The sequence below is a fragment of the Abramis brama genome (assembly GCF_963993115.1).
Source record: "Abramis brama genome assembly, chromosome: 4".
NCBI lineage: Eukaryota > Metazoa > Chordata > Actinopteri > Cypriniformes > Leuciscidae > Abramis > Abramis brama.
The window spans coordinates 2,181,423-2,202,965 of NC_139966.1; the positions used below are offsets into that span (position 1 = coordinate 2,181,423).

A 21,543-nucleotide genomic window follows, 5' to 3' on the forward strand; every position below is an offset into this window, starting at 1 on the left:
GACTATTAAGCCTTTAATGGTTTGCCAGCTGATGTACATTTGGATAATATAATTAAAAATCAAACAACAATCAGTGTAATGGCAATTTTATTCTTTGCATGAAAACACTTGAATTAGCCTAATTGAACACTGTCTGGGTGTATTAAAACTTCAGAATTATAATCGTATAGCCCTGCAACAGTGATAAGGTAAAGCTAAGAGTGGTCCAGACCAACCTTACGAACGTATGACTTACAGAAGGTTAGAAACTAAGAACGTTTCGGGAAACACGTATTAACGATAAGGTACAGCTTAAGGTGTAACTTAACCACGTAGCGTTAAGAAGGCTTCAGGAAAACCCAGCCCATATAATTAAAATATGATATTTATTGTTGCTAATTGCCATTTAAAATTATTGTGGAATCTCATTCAATGCTAAAACATTTGTATCAATACTGTGTGTCTTTTGCTGGTTTTACCCCATGTGTCTGTGGGGTAAAAAGCCCCCCTCATCACCTCATACATAAGGTTTTTAAACAAAACAAACCATTTTTATGATTTATTTTCACACAAAACCTGTTTCTCCATTAATGTTCAATAAAAGTATTTTTTTTTTCTGCAGTCATTCACTATGGGAGTCGAGAAAAGCACATTTTTCTTAAGGTGTGCCTCTAGCCCCCTTGTACCCAACATTAATTTACAGTAACAGTATTTTATACACAAGTCTGAGCCGAAAGGAGACGTTTTCTTTCTTGTGTGACTGTGTGAAGTGTGTGCTGTGTAAGATAATAATACTGCACAGAACTGCAGATGTACACTAGTATACTTTACTCAAATGTACTGAAGTACTGCAGTTTAAAAGCATAATGCTTCATTTCTCTCCGGTAGGGACGCAAGCGGAAACCAACCTTCCGAACGTATAACTTACAGAAGGTATGTTTTGGGAAACACGATAAGGTACAGCGTAAGGTGTAACTTAAGAACGACGTAGCGTTAAGAAGGTTTAGCGCCTGCTAAAAACGGCTTCACAAACAAACATGGACTGAAACTGAAAAAACTGCTCAAACATAGTCCAGCTCTGGCACCTTTTGATCTAAACTTGCCAACGGATGCATCTGATTATGGCTTAGGAGCTATGTTATCCCAGATTCACACAGATGGCACAGAACAAGTTACTGCATTTGCTTCTCAAGTACTTACCGATGCAGACAAAAAGTACAGTCCAGTGGAAAAGGAAATGTTGGCATGTGTTTTCGCTGTGGAACGCTCGTGAACGTACCTCTGGGGAAGAAGATTTACCCTCAGAAAAGACCATAGAGCGTTATCAACTCTACTTGCTACAAAAGGCATGAATCGTGCTGAATTACGCATTGCAAGATGGTCAGCTAGACTGCTTTGTTACCAATAAGACGTGGTGCACAGGGCTGGACACAAAAACTTTGCTGCCGATTGCTTGTCTAGAATGCCAGTAGAATCACAAGAACATGAGCAAAACCTGAACCAGCATTGCTTGCTGAAATAGACACTGTGCAGGGCCCCATACCTCTCTCACTTTTGGAAGGACAAAGTGAATGCTGCCCTGAACTCGCTTGCCCCAAATGCAGAGCGGATGGCCAAGGAAACAAAAAGATGTTCTGCGTCCTTATTAACACATACAGCATGAATTTTCTGCTGAAACTTCACTCCTTCTACGTGGTTCTCGTGTCACTTCGCACAACATGCATCTTGCGCATGAAGGACACCCAGGTATTGTGCGAACAAAACAATGGCTACTTGAGATGTATTGGTGGCCGCACATGGACACAATGGTCAGTGACCTCATAAAACATGCACTGCCTGTCAAATAAATAAGTCAGCACGCACACATGCAGCCCCGATGCAGACAGTGGAATTGCCACAAGGACCTTTTCAAAAAGTAGTTGTTGACGTGGTAGGACCATTCGACATTGCCACACACGACACTGCCACACACGACCGCTGTTATGCCATCACGCTCCTGGACTACTACAGTAAATGGCCTGAGGTGGCTTTCGCTCCATCTGTCACCACAGCTACATTATTGACATTTTTAACTACAGTGTTCGCTCGCGAAGGCAACCCTGCATACATTGTTACTGACAATGGCAGTCAGTTCTGCTCATCAACATTTCAGGATTTCTTGAAGGACAATGGCATTACATACATTCGCACTAGTGTGCATCATGCTCAAGCAAATGGAGCCGTTGAACGTTTAAATTGAGTTCACAAGAACTGCTTCCAAACTGCTGCACAGTTGCACAAACCATGGAAACGGGAAGTAACTGCATTCTTACACGTCTACAGAGCGACACCACATGCAACTACTAACAAAACTCCTTTCGAATGCGCACAAAATCCTTCCTATACAGACCACACTGGATTCTACCATTAGGCAGTATGTCAGAGCCAAGCAAGAGAAAAGCAAGGCTTACATGGATGCCAAATGCATTTTGAAAATTCCTTCCTTTCGGCCAGGAGATAAAGTGCGAGTGAGAAAACCATTCCTTGTAAAGAAAACAGCCTCAAGTCTTACAACCTCTCACAGCGAATAAACAAACAGGAGCAAGTAGTTACCTTCTCAGCGATGGGAGACGTTGGAATGCAGTTTGTTTCTCCAACTGTGCTGGAAAGGCAAAGGGGGATTCATTCAAGGAAACTCTAGCGGATCCAAATACAGGCCCAAAGAGTGTAAGGATGAAGAGGAGTTCGATATAGATGAAGGACTATGTGGCTTTAAAAAAAAGAAGAGAATTGCCTAGTTCAGGGGTTTTCAAATTGGGTGAATGTGAGCCTCCCCTTAGAGTAGGTAAGGACAGCCTTAGGTAAGGACATGCTTACCTAGAGTAGGTAAGCCCCCCCTTCCCCAAAATCCCGTCCGCCTGCCCTAACCCACACACGCCTCTGCAGTAAATGCCATCTTTTGTGTGTTCCAGGCAATGATGAGTTTCAATAACAACTGATAAAATGTAAATATTATTTTATTTCCACAACTTTCTTAAAAGTGCATTCATAAACGATTCTTTGCAACAGCAAATAATTTCCAACTTCGTGCAGGCCTAATTGAGGCTACTTTTAAAATCACTGAACATCAGTAGGCCTAACCACAAGTCAACAAAACATGCTTAACATGTGCAATCGGCGCCAGAGCTACCGCCGACGACACCTGACGGCTGAAATCGGCACGGTGTGTCTGGGCTTTAAGCGCACATTTGAAGGAGATGCACATCATCTCGAACAAAATCAGCAGTGGTGGAAAGAGTACTGAAAAAACATACTCAAGTAAAAGTACCATTACATTCCAAAAAATGTAGTGTGAGTAGAGTAAAAAGTACTTGTCCACAAAAAAACCTACTTGAGTAAGAGTAAAAAAGTAGCTTATTTAAAAGTACTCATGAGTAGTGAGTAGTGAGTACTGAGCTGCGGATTCTACCCCCTTATAATAAACACTGTGCACTACAATTAATAAAATAAAATAAAAATTGCACTTAATTCACATTATATTTTGTTCTTTGTCAGAAAGATTGAAGAATATCTATCATCCATCTTTTTAAAATGCATCAAATCAGTATACTCATCACCATTTAAATCATATTGTTTGAAAATAAAAAAAGCATTTAAAATTAGGCGAAAGGCCACTGAGCCTGAGCATGCTATTGTTGCACATAAAATATCAATGTTCATAACTGTGCAAAGAATTCAAAAACCTTTAGAAACTCATATGATATTTCAGCATCACACACCATAAGATGGGTTAAATAGAGAGATTAAAAAATACCCAATTTCTCTCCAAAACAGTACCAATTTTAGTGTTTTGATAAATGAGAATCACTAATATTATCAGATTACCTCACCTAATGCACTGAAAAAGGCTAAGATAGTGAGCTAACACTAATTACAATGTAATTCCATGACATTAAATATGTTACAATTTAAACTTATATGCACATTGTTCTAGAAGGGTGGCATCATCCCTTACATTTTACACGGATACATTTACTCACATTGTAATGCTGACAATATCATTTGTAAGGAAAATTGTGCATTAAATAGGGAAGTTATATCCGGGAAACTTTTACAAAAGAAACACACACACACACACACACACACACACAAATGCATGTCTCTTTGTAGTTTTATCAGCAGCATACACACACAAAAAAAAACAAAAGTTGAACATGAAAAATGTTTTTGCGCAAGTGCACTTGCCAAATGAAGACGGATTGTATGAAATGGATAAATAAAAAAAACGTTGTTTATTAACGAGCTGTAGTCACGCACTGACAGAAACGCAGTTCAGGTTAACGCCATGGTTCATAAGGTGCACTGCATACTGAATCTGGCTGCATGGCGAGCGCGAGACGCGGCAGTGCACAGATCGTGACGCGCGTCTCTATATAATGAGATTGTAAGTAAATGGGAGCAGGAATTCACCGCATTATGAATTCGTCACGCAATTATAATTATTATTAAAAAATGTAATCATATTAAATTGTATATATTCTACCCCATACCCGCTACAATTGAGAATCACTTTAAACATGCAGACGCTGTTAAGACAATTTGATGTGTTCCACTTAATACACAATAAAACAATATACAATAAGATTCGTTAACAACTGTTGGAAAGTTTTCTTTGTTCGAAGCAGAGACCAGTGAGACAGTTGGGATCGCGTTCAACAGAAGTTATTCTTTATTGAGAACTCCGCTGTACGCGGCTGTAATACTTCCAACATGATCAAATCTAACATAACTTTGCATGGTATCTTATAGGCTTTTTAGGAGGAGGGACTTTTGGGGGTGGAGACAAATTCAAACAAAGCATGTAAATGAGTATACAGGTTAAGGTAACACCCTAGACTGTGAGGGTCTGGCCAATCCTAATTCAATCAGCATAAGGCTCCAAGAGCCATTTGGGTCCGAAAGCCATTTGCAGAACAAAAGGTGAGATTCTCAGTGAATCATTTGTGTTCTAATCCCATCAGAAACTGGGGCTCGAAGAGCCATTAAAGAAAACAGGAATTGCAACTTTGCTGAGATCTTAACCTTAAAAGCTAAAATCAGTATTCTTCACCGTGATGTTATGTAAGGAAGCATATCTGAAATAGATTCTTAAATCTGTAACCCTTCAGTCCCCTCTTTGAGAGTTCTTAAAAACTCTCACAAATACAAATTTAGACACATAAAGTTCATTCTTGTAACTGGTGTAAGTTACAGGCACATATAACTTGCTCTGTGTTGTTCATCTGTAATTGCATGCTGACACAGAAACAAACATGCAATTTAGGGTCCGTGAATTCTCTGCGTTGTGTATTTTTCATTTTCTTTTGTGATAGTTCGTTCAGCAGTGGGTCTGGTTGTCTTCTTGAGGTTGGGGCTTCATACGCAGATGAGACGGTCGTTGCATATGGATCTCGAAAAAGCCATCAAGTTTTATCTGCACACTGTAAGACAGAAAACAGAAAAACAGAGAGCAGTATTTCTTCAAAACACTACAGTTGTAGCAGTTTAAACACTATGGTTCTATCGTTTTCAGAGTCTACTGTTGTCGTTTCATTCTTTCCCTATTTCTTAATTTATTTGACACCTATGGACCAGTGAGGTAAGGATGGACTAAATCGGGAAAGGCCTATGAGGTAGTGTCTTCACCCTGGGTTCACCCCCGAAGCCTGTTGCGTTCAGTTCTTCCCAGGGCACCTCACTTGTCCGTGTGTCCTATTCTGTCCCTGTGTTGTGTACACACTGTACAGTGTGTGAGAAAATTGGCACATTTCCATTCTCCAGTGAAACATCAGTCTTAATAGACATCATATAGAGCATGGGGGTCTGACTGGAATATTTCTGTGGTATAACATTTAAGGCTGTGAGTATACTGAATGTCCCCCAAACAAAGGCTGTGACAGTCAATAAATCTTTCATCTTTGTTGTAAGTTACTGGGGAGATTAAGCGATCACAGCCCAAATGGTTAACACCTCAAAAAGCTTACCTACGAGTCCAATGACGAGGGGAGGGGTTGCTTCAAAGTAGCAAACAAATGTAGTAAAAGCTGCATAACATTGTTAACTTGTCTTAAGTTATTTTTGTTTTTTCTACATTCTTTTCCAAAATGTCCGTGCTTGCCACAGTAAGAACAACTGGCTTCTCTAGGACATTTGCGTTTCTGTTTCTCTGAATTGACCTTAAAAGATGCTGCTGCAATTTTTACTCTTGCCTTGACATCAGAGTCTCTTTCCCAAGTAGCTAACTTGTCCAAGTTGCTTTGCAGGGTTCTACTGGACCATGTTAGTTCTAAGTAAGACAAGGCCTTTTTATGTTCTGACAGAAGACCCTGAAACCATGCGCGAACTAGGGGACCATTATCACCTAGCACCTTCTCTGAAGTGTCAGCAATTCCGCTGTAAGCGGCAGCGGTCTGACAGAATCGTTCTGTGTACTCACAAACAGTTTCACCCTTCTTCTGTACCAAACTAGTGATCTTTGACCAGTCCACGTTCGGTCCAACAATGTCCGTTAACACTCTCAAAACTCCATCTCTCAATTCATCTTTTCTGGCATTTTGAAACTCAGAATTGTTTACAGCACTTTCAAAATCATTGAATTCTGACTCAGTCAAGATCTGTGATATTAGCTGGGTGATTTCAGCTAGAGTCATATCATAGAGCCGCATCTTTTTGGACAACTCTCTCCTAAACTCAGAAAAATTTCTTTGCACTGATGGCAAACTTTCAGCAATTCTCTCAATATCTTTAGGACCTAAAGATGTTTTGACTGCTTGTAGCTGCAATATGGGGGTTGCAAATTAAACTATATCAACACCTTTTCCCTGAGGCTTTTGTCTAGCTACGCACACTTCAACTGCATTTACATCCGCATTGACATTGTCCTCTATACTATCAAAAGACTGTAAATCAGGATAGCTTTCATCTGACTGTTGGTTTTCTGAGTCACATTTGTTTGAGGCCTTGTTATGGCCCACGTTTGTCTTGAGACAGGACACTTGAGTCTGCAATTGTTTGATCTGTTCATTTAACTTATACACTGAGCTTGTTCTTGTGCAATGGATAAACTAAATTCTATGTGACAACAGATAATGGCTTTCACATTGTTCTTGCGAATACTGGCTCCTAGTATCTTTTTACAATCTTCAATTGACCATACTTTGTCTGCCTCAATGCCAAATTTCTTTGTTAAATTCAATCTGACTGGCTCAGTCACGATGGAGTCCATATGCTCTGATAACAAAGACTTGAATTCACTATCTGTCCAAAAAGGTGTAATCTGTCTAGTACTTTTCCTAAACATTTTGTGAATTTCTGTTACCACAAACAAACACTAAAAAAACTTCTCTCTACTGTCTTGCAAACAGAGGGTACAATCTTATTAGACATGAGGCTAAATCTTCTCTAGCTTACAAAGGTCTTCTTCTAGCAAGAGCATACACACAATATTAACATGTAACTGTTAATCTTCCCTGCCAACAACAGAGGGTAAATTTCATCTCTAAAAGAAAAAACTTTTTTAGAGGCTTTTCTTTAGTTAACCAAACTCTACAGCTGTTTGTTAACTTCTTCTCTGAACGGCGCAGAGGAAAAACAAATTTGTACTGGTCTGCATTGGTTCTTTGAATGGAGTGAAACTCACCGAATCGTTGGTTGTACAGAATTTCGTCTGGAACTCAGTCAGCTTTGTTGAGATCTTTGAGCTTGAAGTTTCAAGATTCAGTCTGGAACTCAGTCAGCTTTGTTGAGATCTTTGAGCTTGAAGTTTCAAGATTCAGTCTGGAACTCAGTCAGCTTTGTTGAGATCTTTGAGCTTGAAGTTTCAAGATTCAGTCTGGAACTCAGTCAGGCATTGAGATCTTTTTGGAGCTTGAAGTTTTCAATCTGGAGGAAGCTAGAAAGATTCAGTCTGGCAATCTTTGTCAGATCTTTTGTTGAGCTTGAAGTTTCAAGATTCAGTTCTTTGAGCTTAAAAATTCTTTGAGTTTCCTTTGTCTCCATCCGGGTCACAGGGCACCATCTGTTGTAAACTCAGAATCGAAGACCAGGAGACTTGGTTGTTTCTTCAGCAGGATTGTTTATTGAAAACACGAGCTGTCGGTAGCTGCAGTCACCAAGTCTGACTAATTCTCTGTTCTCTTACAGTTTATATAAATTTAGGGGCAGGAACCAAAACTTTGTGATGAGACAGGTTTCGGAACCTGTTCGGGACTGAGAGTGCTGCCCACCCTAATTCACTCAGCATATCTATTCAAATGCTGAGACCCGAGAACAGGACTGACAGGACTCTCTTGCTAAAACACAAACTCCAAGAGTTTCAGTAAATCAGGACTGACCAGAGTCTTTTGCTAAAAAAACTCTGATAATAATAATTTATACCTAACCTTAACATGCTAAATTCAATGTAAACCTAAATTAAACATTTTAATAAATTTGGAATCCCACACAACGTAGGCTACCTCCTGGTGTTCTTCTAAAATGAGGGCGAGCCACAAATCTGTGAGTAACGTTACAGTTTACAAACCCGTGGGAACGGATTGCGAAAGGGCCACGGTTTATGAATTTGTCGGTACAGATTGCAAAAACTGAAGGCACGGTTTACAAGTCTGAGAGCGCGGATTAGAAACTCGTGGGCACGATTTGTTAAACCGAGGGAACAGTTCGTGAGTATTGTGAGAATTCGTGAGTACCGTTTATAAACTGAGCGGACGGATTGCAAAACCGTCGCCACGGATTGTTTTTTTTACTCACACAAGTGACTTCCCGGGCTCCGTATCCTCCCTTAATGCTGACTTCTGTTGACTTGGGACAAGAGAACGACGCATTTTAAAGCTAATACTCGCACACACAATTACCGATATCAATAGAGCTGCATACAGTTATTTTTTCTCTGCGTGTCGCGCCTCCCCTGTGGCTCTTTTTTTTCGCCTCACCTATTGAAAACCGCTGGCCTAGTTCATATTAAAGGCAAAAACAGTAAGAGAAATAAATGAAAAAAGGAGTATTTTAGTAGTTATGTAAAGTTGTTAAATATGCTGTTGTATTATGTTATTACCTATTGAGGAATGAGGAAGTTGTAGCATTTGGTCTCACAAAAGGGGAAATATGTCCAGCTGATGGCGTTTGTAGGCTTGTTCAGTTGCTGTGCCTAAAGAAAAGAAGTAGATTAAAAAGTGAGTTCATGGAAGAAACCTGTGTCAGTGTCCATCTGTTCTCAGTTTAAGTTTAATCTGAGAGAACACTACAGTTTTGAAATGGAAATAATGTGTAGAATTAATGCATGAATATGTTCTTACTGAAATAATGGTTTCTGATATTTCTATTTACTTTTTTACAGCAAAACATTAATCTTCCCCGTTTTGTTCCCCTCCCAGTCTAGAGCTCAAGAGGGGAGGTAACTAAAGATAAGAAAATATGATAATAAAAATTAATGTAGAGACGTAAAAAAAGAAAAAGAAAAGAAAACGCGGAGAACACACTTCAGCCTCAGTCTCAGAGTGAAAACAACACCGCTTTAAGAAAAAGTAAAAGATTATTAATTTCCTTCTTATACCAAAAAGCTTTGCAAAAATACAGGAATAAATCTTCTGGAGAGAGTATGGCCTAAAATAATAAACAGAACAGAAGCTAACTAAGGTTTAGAGGAGCTACCTACCCTTCACAAAAACAGAGATGAAAATCAACAACACAAACTTCCCTGAGCTTCCTCTCGAACCAAAAACAGGAGAAAATCTACATACAAAATAATAAGGCACTCTCCCTCTACATTTCCCAGATAAGTATAAACTAGCAAGCAGAATTAATAAGAAGTGATATAATACCTTTTAATTTACCAATAGAAAATGAAGTCAATCCCTGATTTTGCAATGTCTTTTAGTAACGCACAGGTAAAAAGTCAATACTAGAATGATACAATACCCTTTAATGACCCTCACAAGGATAAACTGGTAAGCAAACTAAGGAACAGTTGCTGGCGCACAGCAGATATGTATAGGTCCCTCTCTACAAATAGTTAATAACTGCTGAGTTTGAAACCACTGCAGAAAAATGTTCCTCTTCAGAACCAGTTAAACCAGGAACATTTCAGGAAAACAAATGAAACCTGTTTTTCACCATTCATGAGAGTCAGCCAGTCTTCAAAACACACACACACGCACACGCGCACACACACACACACACACACGCACAGGCACAGGCATGTTCACAGCTGGAGGGGTATCCAGAAAGCAGGTTTATTGTATGTCTCAGAGAAGGCATTTCAGGGTTAGTTATTTCAGATAAACTTCAGAGGTTTTCAACACAAGTGTGGAAGCACAGATTATGTGTCAATTCATTATAAGTCATTATTATTCAGCCCTTCTTTTCCAATTTCACAGATCTACTTTCAAAAGTAAAAAGTAAAAAAAATAATAAAAAAAATACATTTATGGACACTTTATTTTGCAATTGGAGTTTTTGGAGTTATTTATATTTCTATAGTTTGTTGTCTTCAACATTTAAGAGTGTTAATTTAGTGGAGTAGAAATGCTGCTGGTTTCACTGAATGACTTCTTAAGAGTTAAACTTAAAGAGTTAATCATTTAGACCAGGGCTCCTCAAATCCAGTCCTGGAGTTTAGTTCCAAACTTAATCAAACACACCTGACCCAGCTCAAAGAGTTCAGAGCACATGATAAGAAATACTGTTTGAGAAATCACAGACTCACTTATAAAACACAGATGCTACGTCACTGCATCTAAACTCTGATCTGCTTTGTTATTCAGTCATTTCAAATGAAAGGTTAGGAAACAGTTTCTCAGGAAACGCTGATTAACTTTTCAGAAGTAGTTTGTCAAGTTTATTGTAGCGCCTCTCTAGCTTGTTTCACTATAATGAGAGGTGGCTATCCTGAGTTCTTTAACCCTCAGAGGTCGACAATCACGCCGGCGTGATCTGCTCGCTTTTTTCCTTATGAGTTGAATTGAGACCCCAAATACTCTTTTGACTTTGATTTTACAAAACAAGTTTCATACATCAATCGATTCTGTTAAATGTGTATTATTTTTGTGTATACTCACAATTAAAACAAAGTGTTGTGCTTTTTGCCAAATAAAGAAAAATAAACACGAAGCGAGTTCTGCCTTCTCTCTGCCAGTAAAGTCCATTCTGAAACGCGTCCGAAAATGAGCAATAACTCAGTGAATACTCAGTCAAACAGGCATACAGACACACAGGCATGAAGCTTGAATTCTCTTCTTTTAAATGAAGTAATTTATATAAAAAACAAATATTCTCATCTTGTGAAATCTGTATTAAAAGAGAGCGATTCCAGTCGACCTCATTAGAGCTAATTCAAATGTAATGTGACTCCGCCCACGGAGAGCGCACGCTATTCAAACGCAAATGGCTGAGGTAATCCGCGCAATCCTGTGAACGCCCCCATCAGCTCGAGAAAACCAAAACACAAGTTTATTCAGAACATTACTTGTTTACACCTTCTCGCAGCGCTGTGAGGAATAATGAGGAATACGAGGAATACGAGCTGAGGAATACTAGTAAGTTTTTCCTTCTCGGGTTTCTGTTTATGAATGAATGAACGGCATAGATGCGCGCTGTTTACCACAGCTGGCAAAAAACAATATTATGTGACAGTTCTCCATTATGGACGCGAGTGCTCTAAAAAAAGCACTACAAGACTTTCAAACTTTCACAGAGACCTCAAAACAGAAAGTACAAATCCTTTCTTTAAAACGAATTTCGTTTTGTATCAATTGTATCTTAATTTTAATAATTTTTTCATTAACAAATTTCCTGGATTTCGTTCACTAGCCTACTGCGAAGATCGCGAGTCAAAAGCCTATCGTCAACTTCATCTTTGCCAGAAGTTAAATTTAAATCGCGTGTGTGAATGAATGATGATGTTTTAGCAAACTGTATTGCTATACTGAGATGAGTAAAAATCGACTGAAATATGTTGAAATAAAATGTAGGCTATTTGTATAAGCAACGTATTAAACTGCAAATTAACAATATGCCCTAATATTTCATGAAAACAACGTTACAGTCAGGCGAAATATGAAAGACAACATCTTGTTGACTAGATTTGGGTACAGTTTTTACTGTAGAATATACTGCCACGTCAAATAAGCTTTTGTTTAGCAATTTCTATATATAAATTACTATTTTTGTCAAAAATAAGTCATCAACTAAGATGTTAGCTGTTCCAATGTTGACTAAATTCAAACTAATGAATACATAGATAAAATGTAGGCCTATAATCATTTTTTTTTTTACAAAGAAAGAGTACACTTGAAATATTGTTGAAATTGTAATTATTGTTGTAATTGTAACCTTTTTAATAAAATAGCTAAACATATTTACAAGATAGATGTAAGCAAAATCTTAAATGGTCAATATAAGTCTTCTTCTAAATATATCTTTTGTCCTTGCATTGTGGCTCAGTCAGTTTCACACCTGAGTGAATGGCTCATCATTATGCAGAGTGGGTGGGACATTGTATTTCTCAGGTGTAAACCACTCCTCGTTCACGCCCCCCTCGCATATTGGCTTTCCAAGCAAAACCTGTTTTACATCAATTTAAATCAATGTATGGTTTTATGTGAACGATAAAGCAAGACTATTTTCACATAATTTTGAAGAAAAAATTCTAGGCGAGGACATCCATTAGTCAAAAGTCTTATTGACACATATTTACTATGTGTTTTGTGGCCTTATTTCAGAAATGTTAGTTTTTAGTTTTTTCAATATCCATGCATAAACATTATTCTCTCAAAAATGAAAACATGTACATACACGTGGCTCACATATTATTGTAGCCCTGTTTGTGCTTTATAGAGTGAATTTACACCTTTGCCATTAATATGTTTATAAGCAGCTGAAAAAAGCACAAATGTCAGGGCATGTCAGAACTTCTCAAGGGCCCCAAAAACAGCCCAGACCCCAGAGGGTTAAATTTCTTTTCAGTCAAATATGTGAGTTTCACTAATAAATGTATCAGTATTCAACTTGTGTGTGTGTAATTATTAACTCATTGTATGAAATACTCTTTCCCTTTAAATCACTATTTAAGCAGTACTATTTACACTTTGAACGGAAATGAAATGTCTTTCAAGTACTTTTATCTTATAAACACTTTCACATTTAACCCAAAAATTACTCTTTTTCCTTCATCAACTTATAGTATCAGTCAGTAACCACAACTGTTTTATAAAAAAAGACAGATTTAGTTAGAAAAAGTGTGTCAGAAAGTAAAAAGGTATTAATAAACTCACTTTTCAGATCACAAAGGTATTTAAATTCACATTCAAACAATAGGGCCCAAGAAAATAAAATAGCCGGCAAAACTCTATTTTAAATTTAAAAATACCCTTCAAATGTTCAAATGATGCAGGCCTGAATGTAGCTCGGGTACGTTGTAGCCTTAAACGAAATGGCTGCTTCACCACACAGGCCAAAAAAAAAAAAATGGTACCTTGCTTATATACTCAATGTAGATGTAAGCTCACACTGACAGGATCAAAGGCGTCAGTAACAGGAAACAAGATAAAGAGAGTTGAAGAGAAGAGAAGATGGTTGACGAGGAAAGTCACATGGTCGACAATACGGGCAAAGTCCACCACTCGGTAACGCTATCCGGCTCCGTCAGGGTCTTTGATCATCGTCACTCTCACAGTTCCACACAGACTTAACTACTCGAGATTGCTGGCCGCTAGCTTGTTAGCAAAGTCCATGCAAAACGCTAAGCACTAATTTCAGTCTTCATGTGCAGAGTATGCCACTCACACTGACAGAATTATCACCATTAAAGTGAATATAAGAGTCCTTGTTGAACACTTTCACTAAAACGGGTGCATTAGCTATATTAACATTAACCACGTTTCTCTTATCAGTAAACACACTCCCATCTCACGCGTCTCGTGATCCTCTTCCACCCTTGTACTTTGACCTCAACCGTGATTGGCTCATTACAACACTTTCAGAAATAAAATAAATTCACAAAACATTTCTGTAACTGTTTCTTTCTATTCTTACCGACATCATTAAAGCATCTTCACAAATATTATTTATTCCAACTTATATAACTTTACTAATGATAATGATTTCAACAGGGTTACATTATGAATATGTGATTTGCTTGCCAAAAATCTATCAAGCCCAAGATTTTTATTGTGTTGTGCTTTTGTCACGGGTGACAGATTACTCAAAGCGGAACGTTTGATGCGAGCCAGAGTTTCCGGGAGGGAAGACTTACAGTAGGGGACCCGAGGAGTCTCCGGTTCAGGGTGTAGCGGCCGATGACGGGGCTCATCAACAGTTATTAGAAACCGGTGCGGGATAAGAACGGGGGGCGCTATGATTGGAACACGCGCTGATGGAAGAGAGGATAAAAAGGCAATACATCGCCCCAGTGGGGTGGTGGAAGTCCGGTTGAGTTTTTTTGGATGGGTTGGGTCCTGTTGCATTGTGTTGGGGCATAACGGGGTCTATGAAGCAGATGTGACGAGCGTCCGGAAGCCGGGCAAAGAGTACACTTCGCAGGCTGGAGTTTGACGGGAGAGTGAAGAGAAAGTCGGCGGCAGATAAAGATAAGTGGTATTAGGAATTGGATTATAGCGCAATTGATGCTGGTGGCGAATGTCTGGAAGGGAATGACGTTGAAACGGACATCTTGGATGAGCTTGCTATTCTAGAACGTGTTTGATGCTTTACCATTGATTTCCACTGAGTTTCCAGCGCGAGTTGTGGACGGAGCCCCACGCCAGAGCCTTAATTCTGTGAGTGCAGTGATTTGCAGTGCCTTTCATGCCTTTTCACGTGTGATTGTTTGTGAAGATTGTAACAGAACACGAGTGTGGGGGTGTTTGCCGAGGCAGTGGGGGGTCTGGATCACCAATACGTCGATTCCCTCTGGTATCATCAATGAAGAGAAAGTTCTCTGTGGTGAAGCATCGATTAGCCTATTCTCTTATCTCTTCCTGAATCACTGGTGAGATACATGACCTCTTCTCTGCCTGAGCCCTGTGAGTGTACAGCTGCGCTGGTGAAATACTAATAACCTCTTCTCTGCCTGAGTCCTGTGAGTGTACAGCTGCATTGGTGCAATACCTGTCATCCTCTCTGCCTGAGCCCTGTGAGTGTACAGCTACGCTGGTGAGATACGTAACCTCTTCTCTGCCTGAGCCCTGTGAGTGTACAGCTACGCTGGTGAGATACTATTAATCTCTTCTCTGCCTGAGTCCTGTGAGTGTACAGCTGCATTGGTGCAATACCTGTTATCCTCTCTGCCTGAGCCCTGTGAGTGTACAGCGACGCTGGTGAGATACGTAACCTCTTCTCTGCCCGAGCCCTGTGAGTGTACAGCTGCGCTGGTGAAATGCTATTAATCTCTTCTCTGCCTGAGGCCTGTGAGTGTACAGCGACGCTGGTGAGATACGTAACCTCTTCTCTGCCTGAGCCCTGTGAGTGTGCAGCTACGCTGGTGAAATACTATTAACCTCTTCTCTGCCTGAGTCCTGTGAGTGTACAGCTGCATTGGTGCAATACCTGTCATCCTCTCTGCCTGAGCCCTGTGAGTGTACAGCTGCGCTGGTGAGATACGTAACCTCTTCTCTGCCTGAGCCCTGTGAGTGTACAGCTGCGCTGGTGAAATACTATTAACCTCTTCTCTGCCTGAGTCCTGTGAGTGTACAGCTGCATTGGTGCAATACCTGTCATCCTCTCTGCCTGAGCCCTGAGTGTACAGCTGCGCTGGTGAGATACGTAACCTCTTCTCTGCCTGAGCCCTGTGAGTGTACAGCTGCGCTGGTGAAATACTATTAACCTCTTCTCTGCCTGAGCCCTGTGAGGGTACAGCTGCGCTGGTGAAATACTATTAGCCTCTTCTCTGCCTGAGCCCTGTGAGCGTACAGCTACGCTGGTGAGATACGTGACCTCTTCTCTGCCTGAGCCCTGTGAGTGTACAGCTGCGCTGGTGAAATACTATTAACCTCTTCTCTGCCTGAGCCCTGTGAGGGTACAGCTGCGCTGGTGAAATACTATTAACCTCTTCTCTGCCTGAGCCCTGTGAGCGTACAGCTACGCTGGTGAGATACGTGACCTCTTCTCTGCCTGAGCCCTGTGAGTGTACAGCTGCACTGGTGAAATACTATTAACCTCTTCTCTGCCTGAGTCCTGTGAGTGTACAGCTGCATTGGTGAAATACCTGTCATCCTCTCTGTCTGAGCCCTGTGAGTGCACAGCTACATTGGTACAATACATACCCTCTTTTCCATCTGAGCTCTGCAAGTGAACAGCTGCGTTGAAGTGCACGTGCCCTCCCTTCTCTGACTGAGTCCCGCGAAGAAGAGTCATCTCTACACTCACTTCTTGAGTTCCGTTGCCAACGGATCAAAGACTGCTTTTTAATAGACCTTTTAAATCAAAGTATTTGATATTAATAAATCTCATTTGTCTGTCTGCCTGTTGTGTCCTTGCGGTGTCGGCTCCTCGCGGTGGTGCGCGGGTGAGGGGCGTGGCTGGTCATCTGGTGTCCGCCCTGACCTGTGCTGGTGACACTTTTACACTAAAAGGTGTGGATTTGTGAGATAAATAAATAAAAACATTAGCTTATAATTTTATTCTTTATGTGCCAGTTAGGATTCAACCAGGAATATAAAGTATTTATGTCACTGTTTAGTAGGTTGCAATCAGTGTTGTGCAAGTTACTTACAAACTGTAATACATTATAGATTACTTGTTACTGTTATTTAAAAGTAATTCTTTACCTTACAATATTTCTGTCTCAGAATTGTAATGTTACATTACTCCTGTATTACTTTTGAGTTACTTTCACCAAAATAACTACAGAATAACTACAGAAGTAGAACTTAACATTGTAAAATGACAAAATATAAGACACAACAAAACTGTATGTAAACTCTAATGCCATGACAAGATGCACATTTGTTCTTTTCTTATTGTTGCCATTATTTTATTCTCTTTGAATTCAAGAGGTTCACAACACAAAACTGTCATGCACAAAGTGCGCATGATGAACATAGCTTATGCTTTCTCGAGAAGTATAAAGTGCAATTGGAGGACCAACCCTCAGCCTCAGTCATTTTAGTCCATAGAAATTATCATATAGGCAAAACATAGCCTAACTGCTTAGAAAGAAAACACAGAACAAATAGAGACCCTTAGGCCTACATGTTAAAACAGGCTACCAAATAAAGGCAGGTTAAAATAAATCCACTTAGGCTACAACAACAAGACAGATTGCAATTGGCTCTATGAAACTATAGGACTAGACACTTTTCGAGAATACAAAAATGAAATTAAAGTGCTTGGGCCTACAGGCCTAACAGGAAATATGGCTCAGTCATTTAAGTCAAACTCAAAAAAGTTCAGTAATAAGGGAAGTCATACGAGAAAAAAAATGGAAATAAAAACTTTTAGAAATACAAAACTGAAATTAAGGTGTTTGGGCCCACAAGGCCTGACAGCAAATATGGTTAAAAATCAGAAACTTCAGTAATGGTCAGACATTTCCAACAGGAAAATTGGATTTTAAAAGTTCTGTTTCCTGCCTAACATAAAACAAAGGTAGCGTGCAGCTGAACATGGAATAATGAAAGTAAAGGGAAATTGAAGCTGTGCTTACAGCTATGGTGAGGGCTAGCCTATTCCATTATACCCACTTGACTGAAATATCTGTTGAAGCGCATCAGAATAAGACGGTTATCTCCAAGACGGTTGCGTTTTTGGGTGAGTACCAGACTCCCAAGACTGAAAAGTCTTTCGACTGGTGCACTGGATGGTGTTTATAGCGTAGTGCAATTTTTTTTAATTCTTGGAAACTGATGCAGGCTTTCCATCACCGGATCAGAATTGAAATAAGATGTTACCTCTGTTTCCACTGACATAGGTGCATCAGCCATGGCATTGGGCTTTTCATCAAATGAAAAGAAGTCATCCTCACGGGAGGTGACTGCAGCAGGTTGAGGAGCATCACTCACTGGGGTGGCAGGCTCTTCTACTGTTACGGCACAGCACTCAGTGGTGAGAAGGTGCTTGATGTGATCTCTTCTGGTTTCCTCTTCTACCCAGCGCAGTTTAAACTTAGGCAGCGAGACTGCAGCCAGTAGGGCATCCTTGGAGTCAATTGTTGAGGCAAAGCGAGTTTTAATTGCTCCCACAATTATTTCAGGCAACCCAGTGATCATCTGTGAAAGGCCATTTTGCATTGCTAAAGTTTTGGCCATTAGAACTTCAAGTGTTGGTTGAAGTGTCCCATAAAAACAAGTTTCCTCACCCTGTAGGATGTCCAGTGCAACACTGAAAGGCTTCATAATGGAGCAGTATTCCTTCAGAAACTGGTATTCCCTGTCATTCATACATTTAATCTGAATCAGTGTGCATAGATTGTTAATGTCAGTTAGTGGCATTTCTATGATCCGAACATAGGCGTTGTTGTGAACTTAGAATCGAAAGACCAGGAGACTTGGTTGTTTCTTCAGCAGGTTTCTTTATTGAGAACACGAGCCGTCGGCAGCTGCAGTCACCAAGCCTGACGTGAATGTTCGCTTACAGTTTATATACATTTAGGGGCAGGAACCGAAAAAGACAGGTTTAGGAACTGGTTTTAGACTGAGAGCATTGCCCACCCTAATCCACTCAGCATATCTATTCAAACACTGAGACCCGAGTACAGGACTGGCTGGACTTTCTTGCTAAAACACAAACTCCAAGAGTTTCAGTAAAACAGGACTGACCAGAGTCGTTTGCTAGAAAACTCTGATAATCATAATTTATACCTAACCTTAACATGCTAAATTCAATGTAAACCTAAATTAAACATTTTAATAAATCTGGATTCCCACAACGTCATAAAATGAGTTCCACCGGGTTACTGAGGGCACAATCAACTTCCTTTCACTGATCTCTTCTAGGCACTCAGATGCAACTGTGGACCGGCTAGCTTTGGTCCATAGTGCTGAACACTTAGCTGTGGAATTGCGGTAAACAGCCCTGGATTCTGGGTTTGATGCCAACCATTTATGAATCTCATTGTTGGCAATGAGGTTGAGCGTGTGAGCTGCACATCTGTGATGTGCAGGCAGCACACACAGCCCTTGCTGTGCATCCTCATCATCTCCTCCAGTGAGAATGCTGTGCAGGTCGGTGAAGGCCACTCTCCCATCATCCTCATCCACCTCCTCTTCTTCGTCCTCAGTTTCGACTTGTGGTATTCCTTAAAAGCTTTAACAAAGTTGCTGCCATTGTCTGTCACACATGCAGTCACTTTTTCAGTAGTTAATCCATACTGGGAAAAAATATCCTCAAGTTCAGATGCAATTGCATCATAAGTGTATCTACCTCTGAACCTACGACAAGCGATCGCAGCCTTCTTCCTTTGCAACGTCTCCGAATCGATCCAATGGACCGTCACCCCCAAAAAACTCCTGTTGTAGGCAGTCCATATGTCTGCAGTTGTTGACACGTACTGCTGCTCATCAATTGTTTTCTTTAGCTCTTTTTCCATGGCAGTATAGGTCCTATCCAGTTCTTTGGTGAATGTTGTTCTGCATGGCAGTACATGCTGAAAAATAAGTTAAATACACAGATATTAAAACTCAGTTCATGATCATGCTATGATCACACGTTTGCAAATTCATTGTCTGTTCCAATCGGATGCAAGAGTATACATTCACATTATGCTGCTGTATATACACTGAAAAAATTATTAATTGTATTTACTATTTTTTTTTTAAGGTAAGTGGTTGCAATCAATTTATTTTAGCTACATTTAACTCTTGTGTGGTGTTCATATTTTTGTTATTCAGCCAGTGTTCGTGGGTCTGGTGGACCCGCTGATTTTTGGGGTTTTTAATTCAACATAATCAAACAATTTATGTTAAAATACTCAACAGATGTTTACTTCATCCCAATTACAAGCAATATAAACAGCATATATGGTTAATATTTCCCCTTTACCTTTGTTAGATCACATTTAAGAATTGCAACCTTGTGCGGGAACAGCAGGGGTAGAAACAAAACTCACTTTTGCACTCACACTCTCTCACACTTACACACAATCTCTCACATGCGCGCACGCACACACTCACACACACACACACACACACACACACACACACACACACACACACACACTTGGATATGTGGTTTACAGGGACTCTCCATAGGTGTAATAGTTTTACAAATGTACAAACTGTATAATCTATCCCCCTACACTAACCCTACCACTAAACCTGCCAATCACAGAAAACCTTTGGCCTTTTTGGAATTTCAAAAACACCATTTAGTATGTTTATTAAGCCATTTGGTATATGAGGACACAGATGTCTTCATAAACCATGTTTACATTGTAATACCCATGTCATTATACACATTTGTGTCCTCATAAACCATATACAAGAACACACACACACACACACACACACACACACACACAATAACAGCCCTGACAGGAGGAGGACAGAGTAAGGGTAAACAGGACCTACAATTTCCACACTTTTATTAGCCCCGGTTGATTCTGTGTCAATGAGTCTGAGGTTGAAAAAATAATTAATCATAATTTTTCTTTTGATAAAAAAATGAAAACGGGTCCTACAGACCCGAACACCATACAAGGGTTAAATAAACACTAACTTTTAACATAATTGTTTTTAAATGTAGCTAAAACAAATTGATTGCAACCACTTACCTTAAAACATTTAGTAAATTCAATGATTTTTTTTTTCTTTTCAGTTTAGGTCTGTTGATGGCTATAACATTTTGACTATACATTGACCCAGTGACCTAGAATCTATTTGAACTAGATTATATAAAATTCTAGCTAGTCATCATGGAAACGTTAGCTTACCTTGTCATTGTTGGTCACAGGGATCTTGCTAACTAGCTTCTTGAAAGCAGGAGATTCCACCGTAGACAATGGTAACATCTCTTCGACGACATACTCTGCCACAAGTCTTCTGACTTCTCAAGGTTCAAGTGGCATGATGGTAGACCGAGAGAAATTTAATTTCTGCTGCTTTGGCTCTCGTCCTCTGTTTTTTTGCTCTTCTCAGTAAGTGGAGTGGTCGCGTGGCACCGTTCGAGATGTTTTTTAAAATTGCTAGTGCTATTTCGCGACGTCGACAGTTCTTTCGGTTTTAGACAAAGGTTGCATTTGACTATTACGTTCTTCTTGTCCTTATCTCTGACAAACTCGAAGTAATGAACATACGTCCATCTCGCAAATGTACAGTCTTCTTCTGCCATCTTCACCCATTAGTCGCTTTTCCACTGGCCAGCGCCAAAATCATCGTCATAAATGTAAACACACTGTAACGTAAAGAAGATGATCAGATTGTCAGCTCTCTATATGATTAAATTACTGAAATTACCCCGTGATCAAAACCCCCTCTAGTCTGAGACCTAATCAACTCGCTGACATCCTTATCCACAAACACCTCTATTGTCTCAAGATTCTTCCTTGCAGGACGTGCAGACCAAACGGCGCCAACAAATGGCGTAAATCATTGACTGCCTATCTGAAAACACAGATCT

General features: G+C 39.9%; 1 protein-coding gene across 1 annotated transcript in view; it reads right to left on the bottom strand.

Annotated features, from left to right (window-relative positions):
- LOC311081536 (NACHT, LRR and PYD domains-containing protein 3-like) overlaps positions 1 to 10,053 on the bottom strand; it is a 102,832-nt gene extending 92,779 nt beyond the window's left edge. Inside the window, exons 1-2 of the mRNA XM_084112081.1 lie at positions 9,816 to 10,053; positions 9,050 to 9,142 (exon numbers count right to left, since the gene is read on the bottom strand). The gene's annotated coding sequence lies outside the window, so the exon portion shown is untranslated. The remainder of the gene's footprint in view (positions 1 to 9,049; positions 9,143 to 9,815) is intronic.
- Positions 10,054 to 21,543: the final 11,490 nt, after the last annotated feature.